Source organism: Sapajus apella, unplaced genomic scaffold (assembly GCF_009761245.1).
Source record: "Sapajus apella isolate SASKATOON/1434 unplaced genomic scaffold, GSC_monkey_1.0 scaffold25, whole genome shotgun sequence".
Lineage (NCBI taxonomy): Eukaryota > Metazoa > Chordata > Mammalia > Primates > Cebidae > Sapajus > Sapajus apella.
In genome coordinates, this window is record NW_022436965.1 from 19,542,141 (window position 1) to 19,566,783 (window position 24,643).

Here is a 24,643-nt window from a genome sequence, read left to right on the forward strand (position 1 = left end):
AGTATTACTACAAAAAAATTACTATTTCGTTAAAGGATTATATAACTTGGGCAATAATCCTCATATTTCAAAGAAATGAATGATTCATTAAGATTCCAGTGCAATCAAAGAACCTGGAGAAATCCCTGGAGTTAGTTTTAGTCAAATGTAAGACAGCTAAATTAAATGAGCAAAAAATAAAGTAAGTGATTCATTGAATTTCTTATATAATGACCAGATGCTCTCCTTTGACGATGGCAGGACAGGAGGAAAGAGCCCTTTTTTCTTATATAAGAGGGAGGTCTTCTTTACAGGGAGGGCTGATAAAAGCCCCTCAGTTATCATCCCATTGGTTACAAGTCACTTCCTATGGAAAATTTAAAGCACAGTCAAATGTGGGTAAAGGGCAGTGCAAATGAAGATAGATGGAGAACTAGAAAGCTCTCTCAAAAGACTTTCTAGGCCAACACTTTTGTACCACTGCCAGTTCACATTTGTTTTCCATAATGGGGCATTGGGGGAGGGAGAAGTAAAAACCTTTCACTTCTTTAGGTTTTGCTTGTGAGCATCAGCTCTCTATTTGTCGTCTAATCTCTCATGCTGACGTGGGTCCTACATTTGTAGCATTCTCCTTCCTGCTGTGAAAAATACATGCAGACTTCCCTTCTGACTGTCCTTTCTGCTCCACTCTACTTATGGTTCCAGGTTTCATTAACATGCAGTGAAGCCTGAGATTTTCTGACTTTTCCAAGTGCCATTATTCCACTAGCCTCCCCTCCATTTTAAGTTGCATTATCATTAGCAACCATTTCTCAGACACATCCATGGATATTGTTGCTAGTTCTCATCTTCCTTCTACAAAGTTACAGTTTAACCTAATGCTATCCTTTATCATCATCACTGTAACCTTCACCCTCTAGACCTGACACCATTACCTTTTGCATTTAAGCTTTCACTTTGGAATCTTATTACCTTGCATCACAGTTCCAGTAGAATGATGGAATTACTTAACCCAAAAAAGGCAAAAAAAAAGGAAACTCTTGCATTGGCCTGAATTAATAATGGAGAAATGGGAGAAGTCTAATCTTTCCAGTGCAGAAGATGTGTACATTGTTTGTTGTGAGTAGCCCTTGGGGAGGGAGAGATTTCAAGTTCAGCATTTATGTGGCACATTTTTCAATGAGACAATATACTGTATGGTATTTCCCTTCCTCCCCCAACCCCGTCTCTTTTATTACCACATGACTTCATCTCCCCGTGTGACCGACAGAGCCCATTGGGCTCAACACTGATAAAAAACATCTGTGAGAGAAAAATTGCAATTTAGAAAACAATTAAGTACATCATTTTCTATTCATTTAGTTGGCTAGAGAAAGAAAAGTTCTTTCAAAGAGGTAACTTGATCTACAATGGTCACGGATTAAAGGACACGCAGATCTGTTTTTCTACAGGCTGTATTGTGGAAGAATGCGTCCTAACTCAGAGGGCTGCATGTAGGCATAAACCTCTGTGTTGTGAGTTTTAACAAAGAATAAACTACTGAGGGTTTCCCTATGTTTCCAACATCTTCTCATGTTTAAGACATTCTTCTATTCTTATTGAATTTGTGAGAACTTAAGAGCTTCCTTAAAGGATGTATATTTCCCTCTGTCAAATGCTCACCATATGGTCATTTGTTATGGGAGCTCTGTAAGTGAACCTTGGTTCACTGTTAAAGACCCTATCTGAAAGACTGAGGGGTAGTGTGTGTGTAGGGGTGTGTGTGTGTGTGTGTGTGTGTGTGTGTACTGACTTTCCCTTTTCCTTTCATTTTTCCTCACTAGCTCTGTGAGCACCCATGAGCCCATTACTCTGAGCTCAGAATTTTTATGAACCATGGCCTTACTTTTTATCTGCAAAACTTAAAGAAAAAATTTTAATACCAACAGGATTGATTCTGGGTGCCTCCTCCCTGGCCAGAAACGTATGTCTAGGTAAAAATTATAACCCCTGCTCTCACTTACCGCCTGCTATAGAACAGTCACTGTAATTCACAGCTGGATTAAAATATCTCAGTTATTTGTCACATCAATCTCATTAAGTAGGCGTTGTCATTCCCGTATTTTACAGATGACAAATTGATAATCCTATTTTAAGGCACTAAAATGCTTACCCACAGAAAAGAAGAATTATTTGAACTCATATTGCTCAGCTTCTTAAATTCATGCTCTAAATAATGAATCCAGAAAATTAGCAGCTAGGAAATAAACTCTGAAAAATCTGATCCAATGATAAGTCTGAAATGAAAGTTTCTTGCCACATTTAAATAAGGAGCATATACAAAATAACTATTTAATGCCTGGCCCAAGGTAGTTCTTTCCTGAAACCATCTCTACCCATTGCCCCACTCTTATCTTTTCTCAAACTTCATAGTGCACATAAGATTATCAAGTACACTAGTGAGGCTTTATTACAGTCCCCACTTATCATCACCTCTCTGTTTTAAAGACTTACAAACAAGATTCAGAAGCAAGCATTTCATGCTATTGATTGAGAAACAGTGACTATTAGGAAGCCCCATTCAAAGAAGGGGCCCATGAGTGGAAAAAGTCCTAAGGAGACCGCACTCATTTTCTTTCAAAGTTTGCCTTGGGAACCAGCATAACACATACCTACCTTCGCAGCATGTGTTTCATTTTGCCCATGGTAGTCAGGGAATGTAACTGTAATAATATCATGAGGCCATATGGAAGTGTGGGTTAGGGCATACTCATTTTGTAATAAACCATAGTTGACAGACAGGATTACTCAGCAAGTGGGGCACACTGGCACTAGAAAAGCTGGAGTCTGGGAAACATGAACAAAGAGCAGTTCTTAGGTCAGTGAATGGATGTTAAAATAGAAAAGAGGTGTGTGGGTTGCAGAGCATTTAAAAGGCAGAGGGAGGTGACGGAGGAGCCACTGGTGGAGCTGTGGTTGGACCAAGGAGCCTATAGCCCACTGAAATTCAAGGGTTTAGTCTCGGGGTAGGAAATCCAGGGATGGTCTTGCATCTCAGAAAAGTCAGTAGATTGCTAGAAACAGTCTTATTTCACATAAGAGGCAAGAGAGTGGAAAAAAAACACCTGGATTCCAGCAGCAGAGTGCTTGGGGCCCTGAATAATATTTTTGCTGTAGTTGACAGATAGGGAGATCATTGTGTCGGGAATATTCAAGATAAACCTGTTAAAGGAGGTCTCTTGGTGGGATTTATGGTGAGATGAGAAGAAGTCAGGATGGCTTGCTTGTTAGAGGTGAGCAATTCAGCAATAGGAAGAAGATAAAAGTGAACATGGTGATATCAAGAAAAATATTTAAAGACAGCTGTAATGGTTTAAATGTGTTCCCCGAAAGGCATGTGCTGGAAACTTAATCTCAAGTGCAACAGTGGTTGGGAGGCAGGGCCTAATGGGATGTGTCTAAATCATGAGGACTCCTATCCTCATAAATGGATTAATGCCAATTATAAAAGGACTTGAGGCTGTGAATTCAATCTTGTGTTCAATGTCATGTTCTCTCACCATGTGATGCCTTCTGCTGTGTTATAATGCAGCAAGAAGGCCCTCACTAGATATGGCCCCTTAATCTTGGACTTCTCAGCCTCCAGAACTGTAAGCCAAATAAACTTCTATTGCTTATGATATTCTTTTACAGTAGCAAAAGAAATGTACTAAGACAACTACTGAACCCCCTGCCATCCACCCATACACCCCCACCCCACCCTTCCCCACCATGAGTCTAAAAAGCAATGAGGAGAGTCTTGTGTTGGTTTTGATGATAATAGGAACAAGATAGCTACCTTTTTCTGGGTCAAACAGGCTGGCTTGTGGTATGTTGGTTTCAGTTTTTGTTTTTATTTTTTTGTTTTGGTTTGGTTTGATTTTTAACCTTAGTAGGTTATCTCAGGACAATGAAGCAATTCACATTCAAAGGTATTGCTGAAATTATCAGAACCGTTTGTCTTCCTTGACTTTAAAACCATGCAGAAAATGTTGCAAAATAGTATTTCCAATCTCCCTGGCCTCTGTTTGTGCCAAGAATGCCCTAGGACTGCCCTTGGAGAGGCAGGGGCCCTTCAGATCACCAGAAAACCCTGGAGCTTGCTAATAAAAAGAAAATAATTTTCCATACACAGTAAACAGATCCCTCCTGCACATCTAAAAGGATTTGGCTTCAGATTCTGGTGAAGGTTTAGGGTGGAGTTTTAATTTTCAAATTGCAGAAGCTTATTCTGAGCTTGAATTTTCATATTATTCTTCAAAGCACAACAGAACCCCCTGTCAGGAGATAGCCAGCAACTGCATTCTTGAAGCAGCTATCAACTAGCCTGTTTTCTGTTTTGTTTTTCCTCCTGAATGTGAGATTCCTTTTAGGGACGCAGAAGAAATCCTGTAGGTACCAAGAAGTGATTAGAGGATCTATCCTCACTTAGAAAAGTTGCTTCTGTAGAATCTAGTCTGCCCTAGTTTTTTCCAAAACTGAATCTTGCTCTTTAGCATCAATAAATCATCATAGGCAGATCTTAAACCAAAAGAATCATTTCCCTGGGTTGAAATTGCTTAGTCATTTCAACCCAGGGAAATCTTCTGGGTTTATTATATAAATCTTCTGCATGGATTAGCAGAAGATTTATATAATAAAATTCTCTATGTGAATTAAAAGAGAGACATACAGAGGCAGAGACAGAAAGAGAAAGATGAGGAAAGAACCCTTCTCTCTAACATCATCTTTTTATTTATAAAACTCTACTAAGCTTATTGGCAGAAAGGCACCATCTCATGTAACATTCAGGGTGGTCCATTTAAGATGGTCTCCTTTTACACAGGACAGCTTTAAGTGTGGCCCATTTTAAGTGGGTCACCAGATGTATTGTTTTGTTAGTCCTTCCTGGAATTGTAAGAGTAGGGAAGGCTTTCAGGGGTTGGGAGTATATGGTTGAGATTTAGTACTGTGAGAATAAAGGAATCCATGAGGAAGGAAGCCTGATAGCTGGGACATAAAATATAAGTAAATGAATAGAAATATATTCAGTATTGTGCTAATATCTTTGCTCTCACATGTAAGATTTTGGGTGGTTACTTGGTTTTGTGCCACCTTGGGAGTTATGTTTCATTCAGTAAAAATGTATTGACCATCTATGTGACAACATTCTGCTGAATGACAACAAAATTACAAAGGCAATATCATGTTGGGACTGAGAAAGCAATACCGCAAAATGAAAGCAGCCTCAGAAGCAAAAGTTTTTCTCTGACCTTTCTTCCCTCCTGTCTCTCCAGTCCCATTCTCCCCTGAGGCTACCCATAGAAACTAGAACCCCTTTTTCCCCAAGGCAGTTCATAGAAAGGAGAACCCTTTTTCATCAAAGCCTGCCATAAAATCTAAAACTATTATTGTAACTTTCCTCTCACCTTTTTGTGTAAAAATTGGCCGTAAAGAAATTATCTGACCTACCTTGTTTGCCTGTAGGTCATCAGGTCCCTATTCCAAGAGGGACTTGCCCCATATCCAGAAGGAAGGAACACAGGCTCAGAAGGCCAAGAAGAATCCAGACAAGCCTTGCTGGGTCTCCCCATTCTGTCTGTTAGCATTAGATCATGCCTTTTGAGGCCCAGTCATATTTCTGCACTACAATCTATGGATTCTGTCCCATGAACCTAAGCATAAAAGTAAACAATTTCCCTTATATCTTTGGATCTTCATTCTGAGGATAACTGTGCCACAGGAAACTATGATCAAATAAATTTGTATGCCTTTTTGCCTATTAATCTGTCAGTAATTTTCAGCAAACCTACAGAGAGTGAAGGGGAAGTTTTTCTTTGGACACAACTCCTTCCAGAGCCCACATTCTAGAGTAGAGAGATAAAGACAGATATATATATCCATTCTCCCCTGAGGTTACCCATAGAAAAATAAAGCAAATGAGGAAAAGGGAGAATCAGGGAATATCTCTTTGAGAAAATAGCTTTATAGCAGAGACCCTGAGTGAGTAAAAGGTGTATACCATGCATATACCAAGCAGAGATAACAGCAAATGCAAAGCCCCTGTCTCCAGAGTGTGCTTGGCCATTCCTAGAACAGCAAAGAGAGAAGGGCCCAGAGAGCACAGGTCCTTGTGAGACTCCAGCTTTACTCAAGCCTTCCTAAGTTAAAGAGAAGGGAGAGGCCCTTCTCTCTTCCTCGGCGCTGCCTACAGAGGTAGCAGCGATCTCCTCCTCAGCATCATGGCTGCCCTTAGACCCCTTGTGAAACCCAAGATCGTCAAAAAGAGAACCAGGAAGTTCATCCGGCACCAGTCAGACCGATATGTCAAAATTAAGCGTAACTGGCGGAAACCCAGAGGTATTGACAACAGGGTTCGTAGGAGGTTCAAGGGCCAGATCTTGATGCCTAACACTGGTTATGGGAGCAACAAGAAAACAAAGCACATGCTGCCCAGTGGCTTCCGGAAGTTCCTGGTCCACAACATCAAGGAGCTGGAAGTGCTGCTGATGTGCAACAAATCTTACTGTGCTGAGATCGCTCACAATGTTTCCTCCAAGAACCGCAAAGCCATTGTGGAAAGAGCTGCCCAGCTGGCCATCAGAGTCATCAACCCCAATGCCAGGCTGCACAGTGAAGAAAATGAGTAGACAGCTTATGTGCACATTTTGTGTTTAAATAAAACTGGCACCTTCCTTAAAACAAAAAAAAGAGAAGGGAGAGAAGTGGCATATGATAGAACTTGGGTACTCTCACTTATTAGAAAGTTGAAATTGAGGTAGAGAGACAATTAACCTGCTCTGGCATCCCCAAACTTCTGGCATTCTGGAGGATGGAATATGGCTAGCGAGGACTTAAAGAGTGAAGAAAGAAAGGAGACATCTTTGCCCACTGAAGCTAAGTAAGTTGACTACTTTTAGATTGAAGACTAGGCAAGTATTATAATGTCCTATTGCAGGCAGTGATCATTTCCACATTATCCTTTTCAGAGCCTGCACAATAATGCTGTTGACATTAGTGTGGAAACTTGGCCGTTATCAATAGAGTTACCTAAAGTTAAACCAAAATAAACTTTCTGTATCTCAGAAAGTTTGTTATTAGGAAAAAAAAAAAAAAAGAAAAGACATTTTATTCATTTTTCTCTGTTTCAAACTTTCCATACTTCTCCTTCCCCCTTATTCTGCTATTACCTGACTCATTGGCCTCACCAGAGTTGAAGAGGTTTCTTCCCATTTTCTTTATATCTTGCTAAAAATATTCATGTGACAAATAGATTGTATATATTGAAAGTGTAGAACATGATGACTTGATATATGTATATATTGTGTATCACCACAACCAAATTCATTAATACATCCCTCACCACCCATGCAGTATATTAGATCCGCAGAACTTGTTCATCTCATAATTGAAAGTCTTTTGAAAGGCACTGAAGAGCAGAGACAGCATTCTCCGCCATTCTAGCATGAAGGCCTAGATGATAGTCACTAGGGCTGGAATGAAAACCTTATTGGCAGGAACCTGTTGCCTCATCCTGACCTGCAAGTCTCAATAATGAGATGATTCCTTTTCCTTCCACTGGTCTTTGACTTCAGTATCTTTTTCTGGTATTGTTCACAAGCTGTTCACATATTCTGTAGGTCATCTTCCCAGTCCAGGACTTATGGCCTGATTTCATCTCCTAAAGTTTAATCTGCCTCTTTACTTTCAGCTCTGCCCTGAACGACTTAAACAAAAACAGAGAAGTATACAAATGTCAGCTTTTAAGTTATTCATTTATTCAATTAACATTAATGAACAACTACTACATGCTAGCCATTGTGCCTAGGTGCTGGGAATGAAACTGTGAATAACACATATCTGGCTAATGTATGGTGTGAGAGAATGTGCAGACCAGAAAGGAAATTTCTTCCCCTTCCAAATATGTTTATATCCTCTGACTTTTATGGAGATCCCATCAGAGAATCTTATCACAGTCCTCATTTTATAAACCTCTTCTAAGTGGGATCTCCAAAGAATTCAAGACTTACTAGCTAAAGAGAAAGATCTTCCTAGAGCTTCAAATATAAATTAGATGCTCCCACTCCCATTATTATCCTTCTTCGCATTTAACACAATTGAAATTATACATTTATTTGAGTGCATATTTATATTTCTTTTTTTTTTTTTTTTTTTTTTTTTTTTGAGACGGAGTTTTGCTCTTGTTACCCAGGCTGGAGTGCAATGGCGTGATCTCGGCTCACTGCAACCTCCGCCTCCTGGGTTCAGGCAGTTCTCCTGCCTCAGCCTCCCAAGTAGCCGGGGCTACAGGCACGAGCCACCATGCCCAGCTAATTTTTTGTATTTTTAGTAGAGACGGGGTTTCACCATGTTGACCAGGATGGTCTCGATCTCTTGACCTTGTGATCCACCCGCCTCGGCTTCCCAAAGTGCTGGGATTACAGGCGTGAGCCACTGCGCCCGGCCGCATATTTATATTTCATGCCCACCCTTCACCAAATTTTCAAGTTACTTAAATCAGTTTGTTCCTTGTATCCCCAGTGCCTAGCATAATGCCTGCCTGGTATACATAAGGTACCAAAAAAATACTTGTCAGTTTAGTGGTTGAATGAACAATTGAACAAATTAATCCTGTTATCAGTTTGAAGGAGGACACCAAAGATTGAAACTAATCTTCTTGCATGCTTCTCTGAAGGAGGGGTCATGATCATCACACTTTGGATTTAAAATAATTCATCCTAATGTCTCGGAAACTTAAAATTTAAATATACCTGTTTGCATACTTAGTCACCTTCTTGCTGATCATCACAGAGTTGAACTCACAAGGTGAGAGCATGATCTGAGCATTGCACACCAAGCCCCAGACCAGGGTCTATCTTCAGAGTGCTCATCTTCCCTTAGGCAAGGGTCTAATATCCTACTTTAGACAATTTGGGCTTATGGCTTCTTAAGCTGGTTGTTCTGGAGCCAAACCTTGCAGTTCACCCACATTCCAGAGACGGTTAGCGTTTCTCATTAATCTCTGTCTGGATCCTGTTCTCAGATTAGTGACCACTGAAATATAATCCCTATCATGGGGAACGAAGAACCTGACCCATACAAAGTTGAGCTGAAGAACTGTTGCCTCTCTGAAACCAGTTGTCTCTGACTTCTCACCTCTTTCAGGCATAGCACGATGATTCAGGGAAGCCATTATTATACCGTCATTACCAAGCAGCCATCCATCACTCCAAAATGTATATAAAGGAGTCCTTCTTATATAACTTGTCATTTTTGCCCATATTTAGCACCAACAGAGAGCAGACTCTTGGAGTTGAGAAAGAAAAGGTACTTGGGTTCTGTATAGCTGAATTGAGACTCTTTTCTCAGAATTAAAATAAAAGAACAGGGTCTAGATAGGACCCATTCTGTGACAATTTGTCCTTATTTTCAGAACCCCATATGGCAGGTTTTTTAATATGGAGGTGAGAAGAGTTGCCTAGAGCAAAATATGGAAATCCCAGAAAAGACCCAGAGACAGCACCAGGCCTCAGATGCCTAGTAAGGGCAGAAGTAACCTCTTCCAGGAGGCCTTGGTATAGATCTGTTACACTATAGCATGGTGTTGAGGATCTCAGAGGATTATACTGCTGAGGTTCAACTCTAGCTATGTAATTTCTGGTAAGTTACTTACATTTTTTTATGCTTCAATTTACCATTCTGTGAAATAGGATGAAAATGGTTCCTATCTTTTAGGAATATTACGAGGACTTAGTACATTTATTATATATATATATATATATATATATATATATATATATATGTTATTGCACTTTAGGTTCTGGGGAACATGTGAAGAACGTGCAGGATTGTTGCATAGGTACATACATGGCAATGTGGTTTGCTGCCTCCATCCTCATCACTTATATCTGGCATTTCTCCCCATGTTATCCCTCCCCAACTCCCTACCCATCACAGTTCCTGAATAAATTATGGGACACATACAACTAATATTGAACCAGAAGAAGTAGAAAACCTAAGCAGACAAATAATGAGTAATGAGAGTGAACTGGTAGTAAAAAGTCTCCAGGTAGAGAAAAACCCAAGACTGGATAGCTCTACTGCCAAATTCTATTGAACTAACAAAGAAAAACTGGCACCAATTCTCTTCAAACTGTTCCAAAAAATCAAACAGGAGGGAATTCTCTCTAATTCGTTCTAGAAGGTCAGCATTACCCATTACCAAAATCAGGCAAAGACATACACCAAAAAAAGGAAACCACAGGCCAATATTCCTGATAAAAATAGATGCAAAAATCCTCAATAAACTGTTAGCAAACTTAAACCAACAGTACATCAAAAAAAGATAATGTACTATGATCAAGTGGGATTTATCCCAGGAATGTAAGGGTAGTTCAGCATATGCAAATCAATAAACATGATACATCACATCAACAGAATGAAAAAAAAACTTTAAAATCATCTCAATTGATACAGAAAAGGATTTGATAAAATTTGGGATATTTTTATTACAAAATTTTTTAACAAACTAGGCATAGAAGGAACATATCTCAACATATTGAAAGGCGGAAAAGCTGAAATCCTTTCCTTTAATAGCTGGATTAAGACAAGAATGCTCCCTTTCACCACTTATATTCAATGTAGTAATGTAAGTCCTCATTAGAGCAACCAAGCAAGAGAAATAAATAAAATGCATCCAAATTAGAAAAGAGAAAGTTGAATTGTCACTCTTTGCAGATGACATAATCTTGTATACAGAAAAGCCCTAAAGACTATGCCATAAAATTGTTAGAGTTGATAATGATGCAGAAAACTGAAACTGGACTCTGTCCTTACACTGTATACAAAAATTAACTCAAGATAAATTAAAGACTTAAACATAAGACCTAAAACCATAAAAACCCTAGAAGAAAACATACGCAATACCATTCAGGGCATAGACATGGGCAAAGACTTCATGACTAAAACAACAAAAGCAATGGTGACAAAAGCCAAAATAGACAAATGGGATCTAATTAAACTCCAGAGCTTCTGCACAGCAAAAGAAACAAGCTTTAGAGTGAATTGGCAACCAACAGAATGGGGAAAAATTTTTGCAATCTACCCATCTGAGAAAGGGCTAATATCCAGCATCTAAAAAGAACTAAAACAGATTTACAAGAAGAAAACAAACCTATTCAAAAATGGGTGAAGGATATGAACAGACACTTTTCAAAAGAAGATATACATGAGGCCAACAAACATGAAAAAATGCTCATCATCACTGGTCATTGGAGACATGCAAATCAAAACCACTATGAGATACCATCGCATGTCAGTTCGAATGGCGATCATTAAAAAGTCAGGAAACAGCAGATGCTGGAGAGGATGTAGAGAAATAGAAACTATTTCTATTGCTGGGAGTGCAAATTAGTTCAACCACTGTGGAAGACAGTATGGCAATTCCTCAAGGATTTAGAACCAGAAATATCAATTGACATAGCAATCCCATTATTAGATATATACCCAAAGGATTATAAACCAGTCTACTATAAATACACATTTGCACATATGTTTATTGCAGCACTGTTCACAATAGCAAAGACTTGGAACCAACCAAATGCCCATCAATGAGAGACTTGATAAAGAAAATGTGGCACATATACACCATGCAATACTATGCAGCCATAAGAAAGGACGAGTTCATGTCCTTTATCCATGTAGGGACATGGATAAAGCTGGAAACCATCATTCTCAGCAAACTAACAGAGGAACAGAAAACCAAACACCACATGTTCTCACTCATAAGTGGGAGTTGAACAATGAGAACATGTGGACACAGAAAGGGGAACATCATACTCTGGGGCCTGTAGGGTTGGAGGCTAGGGGAGGGATAGCATTAGGAGAAATAACTAATGTAGATGATGCGTTGATGGGTGCAGCAAACCACGATGGCACATGTATATGTATGTAACAAACCTGCATGTTCCGCACATGTATCCCAGAACTCAAAGTATAAAAATAAATAAATGAAATAACATTAAAAAAATTGATAATGAGTTCCAGAAAGTTGCAGGATATAAAATTAACATGTAAAATAAGTAGCATTTCTATAGATCAATAATAAATTAGCTGAGAAAGAAATCAAGAAAGCAATCCCATCTATAATAGCTACAAACAAATGTACCTAGGAATACATTTAACCAAGGAGGTGAAAGCCTTCTACAAGGAAAACTACAAAACACCAATTAAAGAAATTGAAGAGAACAAAAACAAATGGAAAGACATTCCATGCTTCTTGGAAGAATTTGAAGATTGGAAGATTTAATGTCATTAAAATGACCATACTACCCAAAGCAACCTACAGATTCAGTACAATCTTTATCAAAATATAAATGAAATTATTCACAGAAATAAACAATTCTAAAATTTGTATAGAACCACAAAAGAGCTCAAATAGCCAAAGCAATTCTGAGCAAAAAGAAGAAAGCCGAAGGTGTCATACTACCTGACTTCAAAATATACTGCAGAGCTATAGTAACCAAAACAGCATAATATTTGTATAAAACAGACATTAGATAAAATGAAACAGAGTAAAGAAGCCCCAAATAAATTCATGTGTTTACAGCCAATTGATTTTTGACAAAGGTGCCAAGAGCATACATTGGGGAAAGAACATCGTCTTCAATAAATGGTGCTGAGAAAACTGGAAATACATATACAAAGGAATGAAACTAGACCCCAAAATCAAACTGTATACAAAGAATCAACTCAAAATGAATTAATGGCTTAAATGTAACACTCCCAATTCCTTGTCCCTGCTAGACTCACTTGAAAATATCACAACCCTGGTTAAATTTGTCATTGTGCCTACAACCATGTAAAAGAATGAGCTGAAAACAAATGCACAAGATTATGAACCTTAAGTTAGCCTGTCTGCTGCTTGATGATCATACTATACTTTTCCAATCCATTCATTCTACCATATACTTCATGGCTATTTTGTTCTTTCTCCTCTCTTCTCAAACCCACAATACACCACCTTGATCTTTACTCTCAGATAATGATCTTTTTTTTTTTTTTCCTATTTCTCTTTGAAAATTAAAGCAAGTAAAAAAGGTTTCCATAGACTCCTACCACCCCCTCCAGAATCTGCACACATAAACTCCCACCTGCTTCTAGGGAGGATTTATTTATCCATGTTCCTATTTAAATTTCAATCTTCCCATTTGCAAACAAGATTCTACCTTGTCTTAACTACTTAAGGACATTACTCTAGCAATTTTATTTCTTAAATCATTAATTATTTACTGTATTCCTTCTCTCTAATTCTCTTTCCAAACTTCATTATATCTATTACAATCCAATTTTTGTTCCTACCTAGTCTACCAAAATTGCCATAGTCAGTTATCAGTTTTCTTCTTAATTTGACTTAATAGTTAATATTTGATATATTCGATTCCTCTCTCCTCCTGGATAAACTTTCTTCATTTGGCTTCCAGAACATCCTACTTTTGATTTAATTTACCAGTCTATTTTACTGGTCACTCCTTTTTAGTATCCTTTAATGATTTTTCCTTTTCTTTCCAAACTTAATGATTATGCATTCTAGGATTCATCCTTTGTTCTTTTCTCTGTTTTTACTCATTCCTTTGGTAATCTCATCCACAATCGTGACCTTAAACATGATCTCTATGCTGATGGGTTCCAGTTTTTCATCTCCATCCGAGTAGTCTCTCCTGAACTTAGATTTACATATTCAATTGGCCCCTCAAATTGAAAATGTTTTCACTTGGTGTCATCCCAACACTCACCAATGTTGAGTTTAAGCTGCTGTAATTCCTGATCTTCTTTCACCATGAGAACTGTTTTACCACCAACTTCCCCATCTCAAATGATAGAAACTATATTCTCCTGATAGTTCAGACCAAACGCTTGACACTCATCCCTGACTTTTCCAGTATTACACATTCTCACTCAATCGTTTAGCAAATCTAGTTGGTTTTAATTTTGTATATATCTAGATCCCAAACACTTCTCACTACTTTCAGTGCTACCATCCTGGTCTGAGCCGCCATCACCTCTCTCCTGAATTGCAGCAATATTCTAATATAGGGGACAGCAACATTTTTCTTAGAGAGTCCTGTGGTATTTGTTTCATGGGCCATACAGTCATTTTGGCAACCACTCACCTCTATTATTGTAATGAAAATGGGCCTGGCTATGTAGCAATAAAGGTTTATTTACAAAAAGCAATAAGACACATTTGGATTATGAACCACAGCTTACCAACTCCTGGTCTAACTGGTCTCTGCTTCCATTCTTACCCCACTGTTTATCATTTCTCAATACAGAAGCAAGGAATCTTTTTAAGATAAAAGTCATATGTCAATTCTCTGCAATGCTTCCCTTCTCACTCAGAATAAAAGTGAAAGTCCTTTCAATGACTTATAAGATTCTACATAATCTTTCCCTAGTCATATCTCTGAACCTCATGTATGACTACACTCTCTCCCTCATTCACTGCTGCAGGTGCACTGACCTCCCTGCTGTCTCTCAAATGGGCCAGGCATACTCAAGACTTAGGGCATTGCACTAGCTGTTCCCTTTTTCCCCAGGTGTCAATATGGCTTATGCCCTCATCTTTACATTTCTTGTCTTAAATGTTACCTCTTCAATGAAGCCAATATTGACCACTCTTTGAAGTTACAAACATCCCCCATGAATTCAAATCCCCCTCTTCTCTATTTCCCCGCCCAAAATATATCACTTTCTAACATAAAAAATAATTTACTTATTTATATTTATGACATCTCCACCTCTCCTAGAGTATACACTCTACAAAGCCAAGGACCTCAGGTTTTATTCCTTGATATAGCCTGACATCCTTGAGCAGTGCCTAGCACATAGTAGCCATTAAAAAATGTGTTGAGGGCCAGGCGTGGTGGCTCAAGCCTGTAATCCCAGCACTTTGGGGGGCCAAGGCGGGTGGATCACAAGGTCAAGAGATCGAGACCATCCTGGTCAACATGGTGAAACCCCGTCTCTACTAAAAATACAAAAAAAAATTAGCTGGGCATGGTGGTGCGTGCCTGTAATCCCAGCTACTCAGGAGGCTGAGGCAGGAGAATTGCCTGAACCCAGGAGGGGGAGGTTGCGGTGAGCCGAGATCGCGCCATTGCACTCCAGCCTGGGTAACATGAGTGAAACTGCGTATCAAAAAAAAAAAAAATGTGTTGAGGCTGGGCACAATGGCTCATGCCTGTAATCCCAGCTACTTGGGAGGCTGAGGCACAAGAATCACTTGAACCTGGCAGAGGCAGAGGTTGCGGTGAGCCAAGATCATGCCACTGCACTCCAGCCTGGGCAGCAGAGCAAGACCCTGTCTCAAAAACAAAAACAAAAAAATTTATTGAATGAATGAATCCCTGCAGCCTCCCTCAAATCCCAGAGATGAAGTGACTTACTCTTTTATCTACATTATCTTAATATTTTATACATACCACTCATTTAGTCCATTTTATCCTGAATTATTACTATCATTTATGTATCTCTTTGTCCCATTACTGACCCATGATCTTTTAAGACATTTTCTATATGTTTATTTACTGAAACTAATAGTGTCTGTCATGCAGCAAAAGGTGAAATTGTGCCAACTTAATGAATGTACAAAGGTGCTGTATACACATAGTTCTCTGATACCAAATTACTAGCTCTGGAAGTCAGCTAATGTTTTAAAAGTCTCTCCTCAACCCCACTCTAAATACATGTATACATACACTCTACTAATAGAGATAATTTAAAACTATTTTTCACATATTTGCTTAATTAGCTTGCAGTGACCTCTGCAAAAACACTGGCCTCTGATGATTATAAGAGGTAGTTTTTTGGCATGGACACCGAAGCATCAAAGAGTCAGCTGGAACTAAGGAAAGCAATAAAACAACTGGTTTTAATTACTCATGACAGGCAGTTGAAGATATCTGACACAGGCCTTCTCTCTAATACATCACTCAAAACAGGCCAGTTACAGGAAATGATGGAGAGAAAAAAAAAAAAAAACAAGATGGGGCCAAAATGTGTCCATAATACAAAGCAGATCATCTTTAAATAGATGACCTTATTCACTTTGTTTTGTATTTTTATGATGGGCCCAAATTTATAAAACTGCTTATGCTTTAAGACTGCATGCTTCTATGTGGTGCTTAGAAGTGGTGGCTCAGGTTCTTGAAAAAGCAGGTAGATGAGGAGCGTACCCATTCATGAATCACTATATAAATGAAGAGGTCCTCCAAAGTTCACCTGGGATTGCAGGCATGTTTGCAATTAACTCATCTGTGACATCAGGTGAGCACCTTCTAATCAGCATTCACAGAAAGATTAACGTCATCTATAACCTAGTTTCTTCTGATCTCTTGCTTAGCAGGAAATGAGTGAGGATTTTGTTATTAATATAACCTACTCACAATTTTAACATATCTATCTCTCTTAGCAAGTGTACACACTCACCTAATGAAACTATGGACTTCAGGTTGCTTATATCCTTGGATTGTCTCCTCTTAAAAAAAAAAAAAGAGAGATTTCCTAACTAGGCAGGTTTTTACCTCACAATCCAATCTTGCAACAATCTTCTCCCAGATGTTTGCCTGATCCCAGAGTGCACCAAGCTTCTTGTTTCTGTGCACTTCCTGATCCTTGCCACTTGCATTGTTTGATTACTGTTTAAAGCAGTCTTGCACACTGTAGTTCTCATGGAACTTAAAAAGCCCTTAGTTTTTCCTGCTGCTTTGTTCTAATTCCTATTTGATGCCTTTAGAAATCAAGATTGTCCTAGGTCTTTCTACTTGTATTATCACTTTGCATTCTTTCAGCAAAGCTTTTGAGTTCCTGAATTGTACTAGGGCCAATAATAAAGACTGAGATTCTAACCATGAATACTCTATCAGGGAGCTCAGAATTTAATAGAGGAAATGGCAAGTAAATAGCCAATTATGAAGTCACGTAAATGCTGTGATATGGTAAACAGAGGGGAGCCCAGAATAGGAGTACTTAGCCCAGCATCTGGGGAGTAAGGGAAGCTTTCCTGGAGTCAGCAACATCTAAACGGTCTGGGCCAGACAAAAAAAGAATAAAATGTATATGCCTATTATAAGGACACATGCATATGAATGTTCATTGCAGCACAGTTTACAATAGCAAAGACCTAGAACCAACCCAAATGCCCATCAATGATAGACTGGACAGGGAAAATGTGGCACATATACACCATGGAATACTATGCAACCATAAAAAACGATGAGTTTGTGTCCTTTGTAGGGACATGGATGAACCTGGAAACCATCATTCTCAGCAAACTGACACAAGAACAGAAAAACACCACATGTTCTCACTCATAGGTGGGTGTTGAACAATAAGAATACATAGACACAGGGAGGGGAGCATCACACACTGGGGCCTTTCGGGAGGAAATAAGGGAGGGACAGCAGTGGGTGGGGAGTTGGGGAGAGATAGCATGGGGAGAAATGCTAGATATAGGTGATGGGGAGGAAAGCAGCAAATCACACTGCCATGTGTGTACCTATGCAACAATCCTGCATGTTCTTCACATGTACCCCAAAACCTAAAATGCAATTAAAATAATAATAATAATAATAACAAATGTTAGACTCATTGGCTTGGCCTGCAGAATGGCCACAGTGTTCTGTTAAGCTTCGGGGAAAGCAAGTTGTAGACCAATGAATATAACATAATCCTATTTCTTGTTTGTTTTCTGGTTTTAAGAATTAAATGTAGATGTGTTAAAAAAAAAAAAGGGTACACTCCACAGTAATAAAAATACAGCATAGTAAATACATAAACATATAATAGACATGTATTATTATATTCAAAATTATGTCATGTACATTATTGTATGTTCCATACTTTCATGCAACCGACAATGCACTGGGTTTATTTACAATAGCATCACCACAAACATGAGTAATATGTTGCACCATGATGTTCACTAGGCAACAATAATTTTTCAGCACCATTATAATGTTTTGAGACCACTGTTGTCTATGTGGACCATCATTTACTGAAATGTTATATAGCACATGACTCTACATTGCAAAGTATAGACTGAATTTTGGTGGGAAAAGAAAAAGAAAATGTATATGCCAAGGAAGTAACATGTCAAAATGCCACAAATCATGGCTCCTTCAGGAATGTACAAGTACTTAAGTGCAGCTGCAGGAGTGGAGAGGAAAGCCAGGGCCAAATCACAAAAGGCTTTATATGCCATTCTAAGGAGATAGGAATTCATCCTCTTGGTGGTGGAGAATCATTGAAAGTTTAGCATCAAGATGATGCTAGCCTCCTAGAATGAATTGGGAAGGAGTCCTTTCTCCTCAGTTTTTTGGAATAGTTTCTGTAGGAATGGTACCAGCTCTTCTTTGTACATCTGGTAGAATTCAGCTATGAATCCATCAGGTCCTGGCCTTTTTCTGGTTAGTAAGCTATTTATTACTGATTCAATTTCAGAGCTCATTATTGGTCTGTTCAGAGAATCAATTTCTTTCTTGCTCATTCCTGGGAAGATGTATGTATGCAGGAATTAATCCATCTCTTCTAATTTTTCCAGTCTGTGTGTGTAGATATGGTCATAGTAGTCTCTGATGGTTGTTTTTATATCTGGGGGTCAGTAGTAACATCCTCTTCATCATTTCTAATTGTGTTTATTTGGATCATCTGTCTTTTCTTATTAGTCTAGCTAGTGGTCTATCTATTTTAATTTTTTCCAAAAAAATTCCTGGATTCATTAATCTTTTGACTGGTTTTTCATGTTTTGGTTTCCATCAGTTCAGCTCTGATTTTTGTTATTTCTCATCTCTGTTACCATTGGGGTTGATTTGTTCTTGCTTCTCCAGTCCATTGTAAAGTTAGGTTGTTAACTTCAGATCTTCCTCTCTTAAGCATTTAGTGCTATGAATTTTCCTCTTAATACTGCCTTAGCTGTGTACCAGAGATTCTGGCATATTGTATCTTTGTTCTCATTATTTTCAAAGAACTTCTTGATTTCTGTCTTAATTTAATTATTTACCCAGAAGTCATTCAGGAACATGTTGTTTAATTTCCATGTAATTGCATGGTTTTGAGCAATTTTCATAGCCTTGACTTCTATTTTTATTGTGCTATGGTCTGAGAGTGTGTTTGGTATGATTTCAGTTCTTTTACATTTTTTGAGAATTGTTTTATGTCCAATTATGTGGTTGATTTTAGAGTATGTGCCAGGTGGCAATGAGAAGAATGTATATTTTGTTGTTTTTTGGGTGAAGAGTTCTGTAAAGGCCTATCAAATCCATTTGGCCCAGTGTTGAGTTTAGGTCCTGAATATCTTTGTTAATTTTCAGCCTTCATGATCTAACACTGTCAGTATAGTGTTGAAGTCTCCCACTATTATTGTGTGAGAATCTATATTTCTTTGTGCGTCTCTAAAAACTTGCTTTATGAATCTGGGTGCTCCTGTGTTGGATACATATGTATTTAGGATAGTTAGGTCTTTTGGCTGAATTTAACCCTTTACCATTATGTAATCCCCTTCTTTGTCTTTTTTGATCATCATTGTTTTGAAATCTGTTTTGTCTGAAATTAGGATTCCAATCCCTATTTTTTTCTGTTTTCTATCTGCTTGGTAGATTTTCCTCCATCCCTTCATTTTGAGCCTATGAATGTAATTATGTTTGAGATGGGTCTCTTGAAGACAGCATAGCATTTGGTCTTGGTTTTTTATCTAGTTTGCCACTCTGTGCCTCTTAAGTGGGAAATTTAGCCCATTTATGTTCAAAGTCTGTATCGATATGTGTGCATTTGATCCTGTTATTGTGCTGTTTGATGGTTACTATGTTGGCTTGTTTGTGTGTTGCTTTACAGTAACACTGGTCTATGTGTTTAAGAGTGCCAGCATCATCTTGACACCAAAACCTGGCAGAGACAAAATAAAACAAAAAAAACTTTGGGTCAATACTATTGATGGACACTGATGCAAAAATCCTCAACAAAATACTGCTGGATTCAGTTTGCAAGCATTTTGAGATGCAAGGTTGGTTCAGCATATACAAATCAATAAATGTGATTCATCACATAAACAGAACTGAAGACAAAAACCACAGAATTATCCCAATAAAGGCAGAAAAGGCTTTCAATAAAATTCCAACACTCCTTCATTAAAGGAGTTAAAAACTCTCAATAAACTAAGTATTGAAGGAACACACCTCAAAATCACAGGAACCATCTATGACAAACCCACGACCAACCTTATCCTGAATTGGTGAAAGCTAAAAACATTCCCCTTGAAAACTGGCACAAGATAAGGATACCCTTCTATTCAACATAGTATTGGAAGTCCTAGCCAGAGCAAACAGGCAAGAGAAACAAATAAAAGGCATCCAAATAATTTCCTACTGAATAGTCAAACTATCTCTAGTCTCATCCCAAAAGCTCCTTCAGCTGATAAATAACTTCAGCAAAGTTTCAGGACACAAAATCAAAATGTATAAATACATTTTGTATAATATGTAAAATATATTATATTTGTATACAAATGTATAAAAATCACTGGCATTCCTGTACACCAACAATAGCCAAATCAGAAAGGAAACCCCATTCACAAGGTCACAAAAAGAATAAAATACCTAGAAATACAGCTAACCAGAAAAGTAAAAGATCTCTGCAATGAGAAGTACAAAATACTGCTCAAAGAAATCAGAGAAGACACAAACAAGTAGAAAAACACTCCATGCTAATGGAAAAAAACAAAAAAATCTGTATCATTAAAATGGCTGTACTGCCCAAAGTAATTAACAGATTCGATGATGTTCCTATCAAACTACCAAAGACATTCTTCACAGAACTAGAAGAAACTATTTAAAATTCATATGGAACCAAGAAAGAGCCTGAATCACCAAGGCAATCCTAAGCAAAAAGAACAAAGCTGGAGGTATCATATTACCTGACTTCAAACTATACTACAAGACTAGAGCAACCAAAACAGCATATCAGTATAAAAACAGGCACATAGATCAATGGAACAGAATAGAGAACCCAGAAATAAGGCCACACATTACGACCATCTGATCTTCAACAACGCTAACAAAAATGAACAATGGGGGAAATACTCCCTATTTAATAAATGGTGCTGGGATAACTGGTTAGCCATATGCAGAAAATTGAAGCTGGACCCCTTTTTTATACACTCACAAATATGAACTCAAGAGGAATTAAAGACTTAAATGTAAAACCCAAAACTATAAAAACCCTGGAAGACAACTGAGGCAATACCATTCTGGACATAGAAATGAGCAAAGATTTCATGATGCACACACCAAAAGCAATCACAACAAAAGTAAAAATTGACAAGTGGAATCTAATTAAACTTGAGTTTCTGCACAGCAAAAGAAACTATCAACAGAGTAAACAGACAACCTAAGGAATGGGAGAAAATATTTACAAACTGCATCTGACAAACGTCTGACATCTGGCATCTGTAAGGAACGTAAATAAATTTGCAAGGGAAAAACAAACAACCCCATTAAAAACTGGGCAAAAGGATATGAACAGACGCTTCTCAAAAGAAAACATAGATGTGGCAAAGGAGCACATGAAAAACAGCTCAATATCACTGATCATTAGAGAAATGCAAATCAAAAACCCAATGAGATGCCATCTCACACCAGTCAAAATGGCTATTATTAAAATGTCAAAAATAACATGCTGGCGAGGTTGAAGAGAAAAAGGAGCACTTACACACTGTTAATGGGAGTGTAAATTAATTCAAACATTGTGGAAAGCGGTGTGGCAATTCTACAAATCTGCTAAAAGCAGAACTACCATTTCACCCACAATACCATTTTGATATGTACCCAGAGGAATATGAATCACTGTATGCTAAAGAAACATGCACCTAAATGTTCATTGCAGTACTATTCACAATAGCAAAGACATGGAATCAACATAAATGCCCATCAATAATGTCAGGCCTCCATGTGCAAGCCCAGACCCAGAAAGTCTAAAGTCCTGCCTGCCTGATCACCACTACCCCAACCCCACAGCCTGCGTTCACCATTATCCCTGATCGCCCAGCAGAGCTTCTTAGCTTCCTTCCCCGAACATAAGCTTCCCTTCACCCCACCCTGCCATCTTAACTGTTATTATGATAAAATAATGTGAATACTCCCCGCCCCACCCTACCATCTTAACTACTATTATCCCATCCACCATTGTAACTGAACTTATGGTAATGTATACTCCTTGCCCCTACCCCCACCACTGTAACTGATCTTACTCTGTAACTTTCCACTGCCCACCCCAAACCTATAAAACCAACTTCTATTCCACCACCCTTTGATAACGCCCTTTTCAGCCTTAGTTCACCTGCACCCAGGTGAATAAACAGCCATGTTACTCACACAAAGCCTGTTTGGGGGGTCTCTTCATTCAAAGCACGTGTTTTTAACAAATAAAAGACCAGATAAAATGTGGTACATATACACCATGGAATACTATGCAGCCATAAAAAACAACAAGATTATGTCTTTTCCAGGAACATGGATAGAATTGAAGGCTATTATCCTTACCAAACTAATGCAGAAACAGAAAACCAGATACTGCATGTTCTCACTCATAACTGGGAGCTAAAATGATAAGAACTTATGAACACAGAGAAGAAAACAACAGTCACTGGGGTCTACTTGAGCAGTGAGGGTAGAGGAGGGAGAGGAGCAGAAAAAAATGACTATTGGATACTGGGCTTAATATCTGAGTGATGAAACAGTATATACAACAAACCCCTGTGGCATGTGTTTACCTATGTAACAAACCTTCATGTGTACCCCCAAACCTAAAATAAAAGTTTCAAAAAAAGGAAGTTTATACATAACATGATCAGATTCATATCTTAGAAGGACTGGCATCAAAGTGGAGAATGGATGTCATCATCTAGTGATTTCCCTTAAACCTGGTCCATATTTTTGCCTCCCTTGCCTTACCTTTCTGTGGTTCTGAGGAGTCCAGCTCCACACCTCTTCCCCATCAGTGTCCTCAAACAAAACTAGTAATCAGAATCAGTAACCAACTTAACAAAACTATACTCTTATGGGAATCGAGTTTGAGAATCTCTGTTTATATGTCTCCCCAAGTGATTCTGAGGCAGCTGAGCTAAGGATCAGTATTTGGGAAATAATGTAGGTTGTCTTTTGTATCACTAGCTTTCAGATGTGTTGATAAGCAGGAGCAGTGTGTTTGGCTTACTCGATTGGATCAAAGAGGACTGGAATAGGTCTCACTCTAAATGTCTTCTTTCCACAGTTATCTTCAACTCTCTTCCCAAAGGCAGAAAAATCAGCCCTTCACTCGCACCCTTCAAGAGCTTCTACTTGTTCTTTGAATAACACGTCCAAACCTTAACATGACCTATAGTGTGCATGATCTGGCTCCAGTTTCTCTCGAGCCACACTTTACCTTATACATGTTATTAACAATATAAGGCCAGGTCAGGGGAAAGGGGGTGTTGATGCGATTTACTCCCAGTGTCTACTTTCTCAGTTAAATTAAGCATAGATATGGAATTGGGAAATTGTAAAGAGCAATAAAAACCTGAAAAATTTCTAAGGAAAATAGTATGTGATTTAGGATGAGAAAAGGGACTGATGATCAATCTCAATGACCCAATTGAGTTGAAAATCATATACCAGTATCTGCAAGAAAATTATGTCATTTCCTTCATAAGCTCAGAAGCACAGAGCACAGAGAATAACCCACAGCACATAGCCCACAGCATAACTATGTCAGTCAATCAGCTTATGAATATTGGCAAAGCAGAAAGTCAAGAGTTAAGAGAATTAAGGTTACTCGTGTAAAAGAAATAGAAAATTCCCAATATGGGCTTAAAAAGGTTGTGCTACTTTGCTCTAAGAATTACAAAGGCCTAAAACCACGGTTTTGCTGCACTTAGTACCATTGTTTTGTTGCACTTGGTCTGTTTGGTAACGGTTTACCATTTGATTTAGTTCTGGTCCCTGGCTTGCTTGATTCTGAGTGGCATGCTACCCTAGAACATGGCAAATAACATACAGCTGGAAGGTGCCAACAGCAGAGTAGGTGACATAATTTTCCAGCACACTAAATGAAACTACCAAGGGAAAGCTACAACAAGGTATTAAATGTTTTATCATAATTGTTTTCCTCTTAAATTAGAGCTGTCACCTGAAAAATACTATTTTTATGGTGATAGCATATCCAAGTAGTTTATCTTCTTAAATTGATTATTGTATTTCATGGAAGACACTACATATCAACCACAAATATGTGCTTCCATTTGAAATGTTGAAGTGTTTTAAAGACAATAGCAGTTATATTTAGCATTCTGCTAATGAAAATTGAATTACATTTTTAAAATAATTTTAGATTATTTTTAATTAAACCAATGTCATATAAATCCAGCTAGTTCAATTTTCAGGTTCATTATTTCCTTGTCCATTTATTTGCTGCTTCTCTTTCCAATATACATTCACATCAATCAAGACCAGGAGCGGCTGCAATGAAGCAAGCAATGTTGGAAACCAAAGGCTAAAATTAATTTATCAATGATATTTACTTATATGTTAAAGGCTGAAATTTCAGGGCACAACATTTTCTCCTGAAAGGAGACACT

At 38.2% G+C, this 24,643-nt stretch overlaps 1 long non-coding RNA gene and 1 pseudogene across 10 annotated transcripts in view; both read left to right on the forward strand.

Annotated features, from left to right (window-relative positions):
• The window catches only part of LOC116560157, a 325,176-nt gene that overhangs the window by 292,329 nt on the left and 8,204 nt on the right, over nt 1-24,643 (forward strand). The gene's annotated exons all lie outside the window — the stretch shown is intronic.
• On the forward strand, nt 6,165-6,678 carry LOC116560154 (annotated as a pseudogene). The gene has a single exon (XR_004272820.1). The product of XR_004272820.1 is annotated as a 60S ribosomal protein L32 pseudogene (transcript).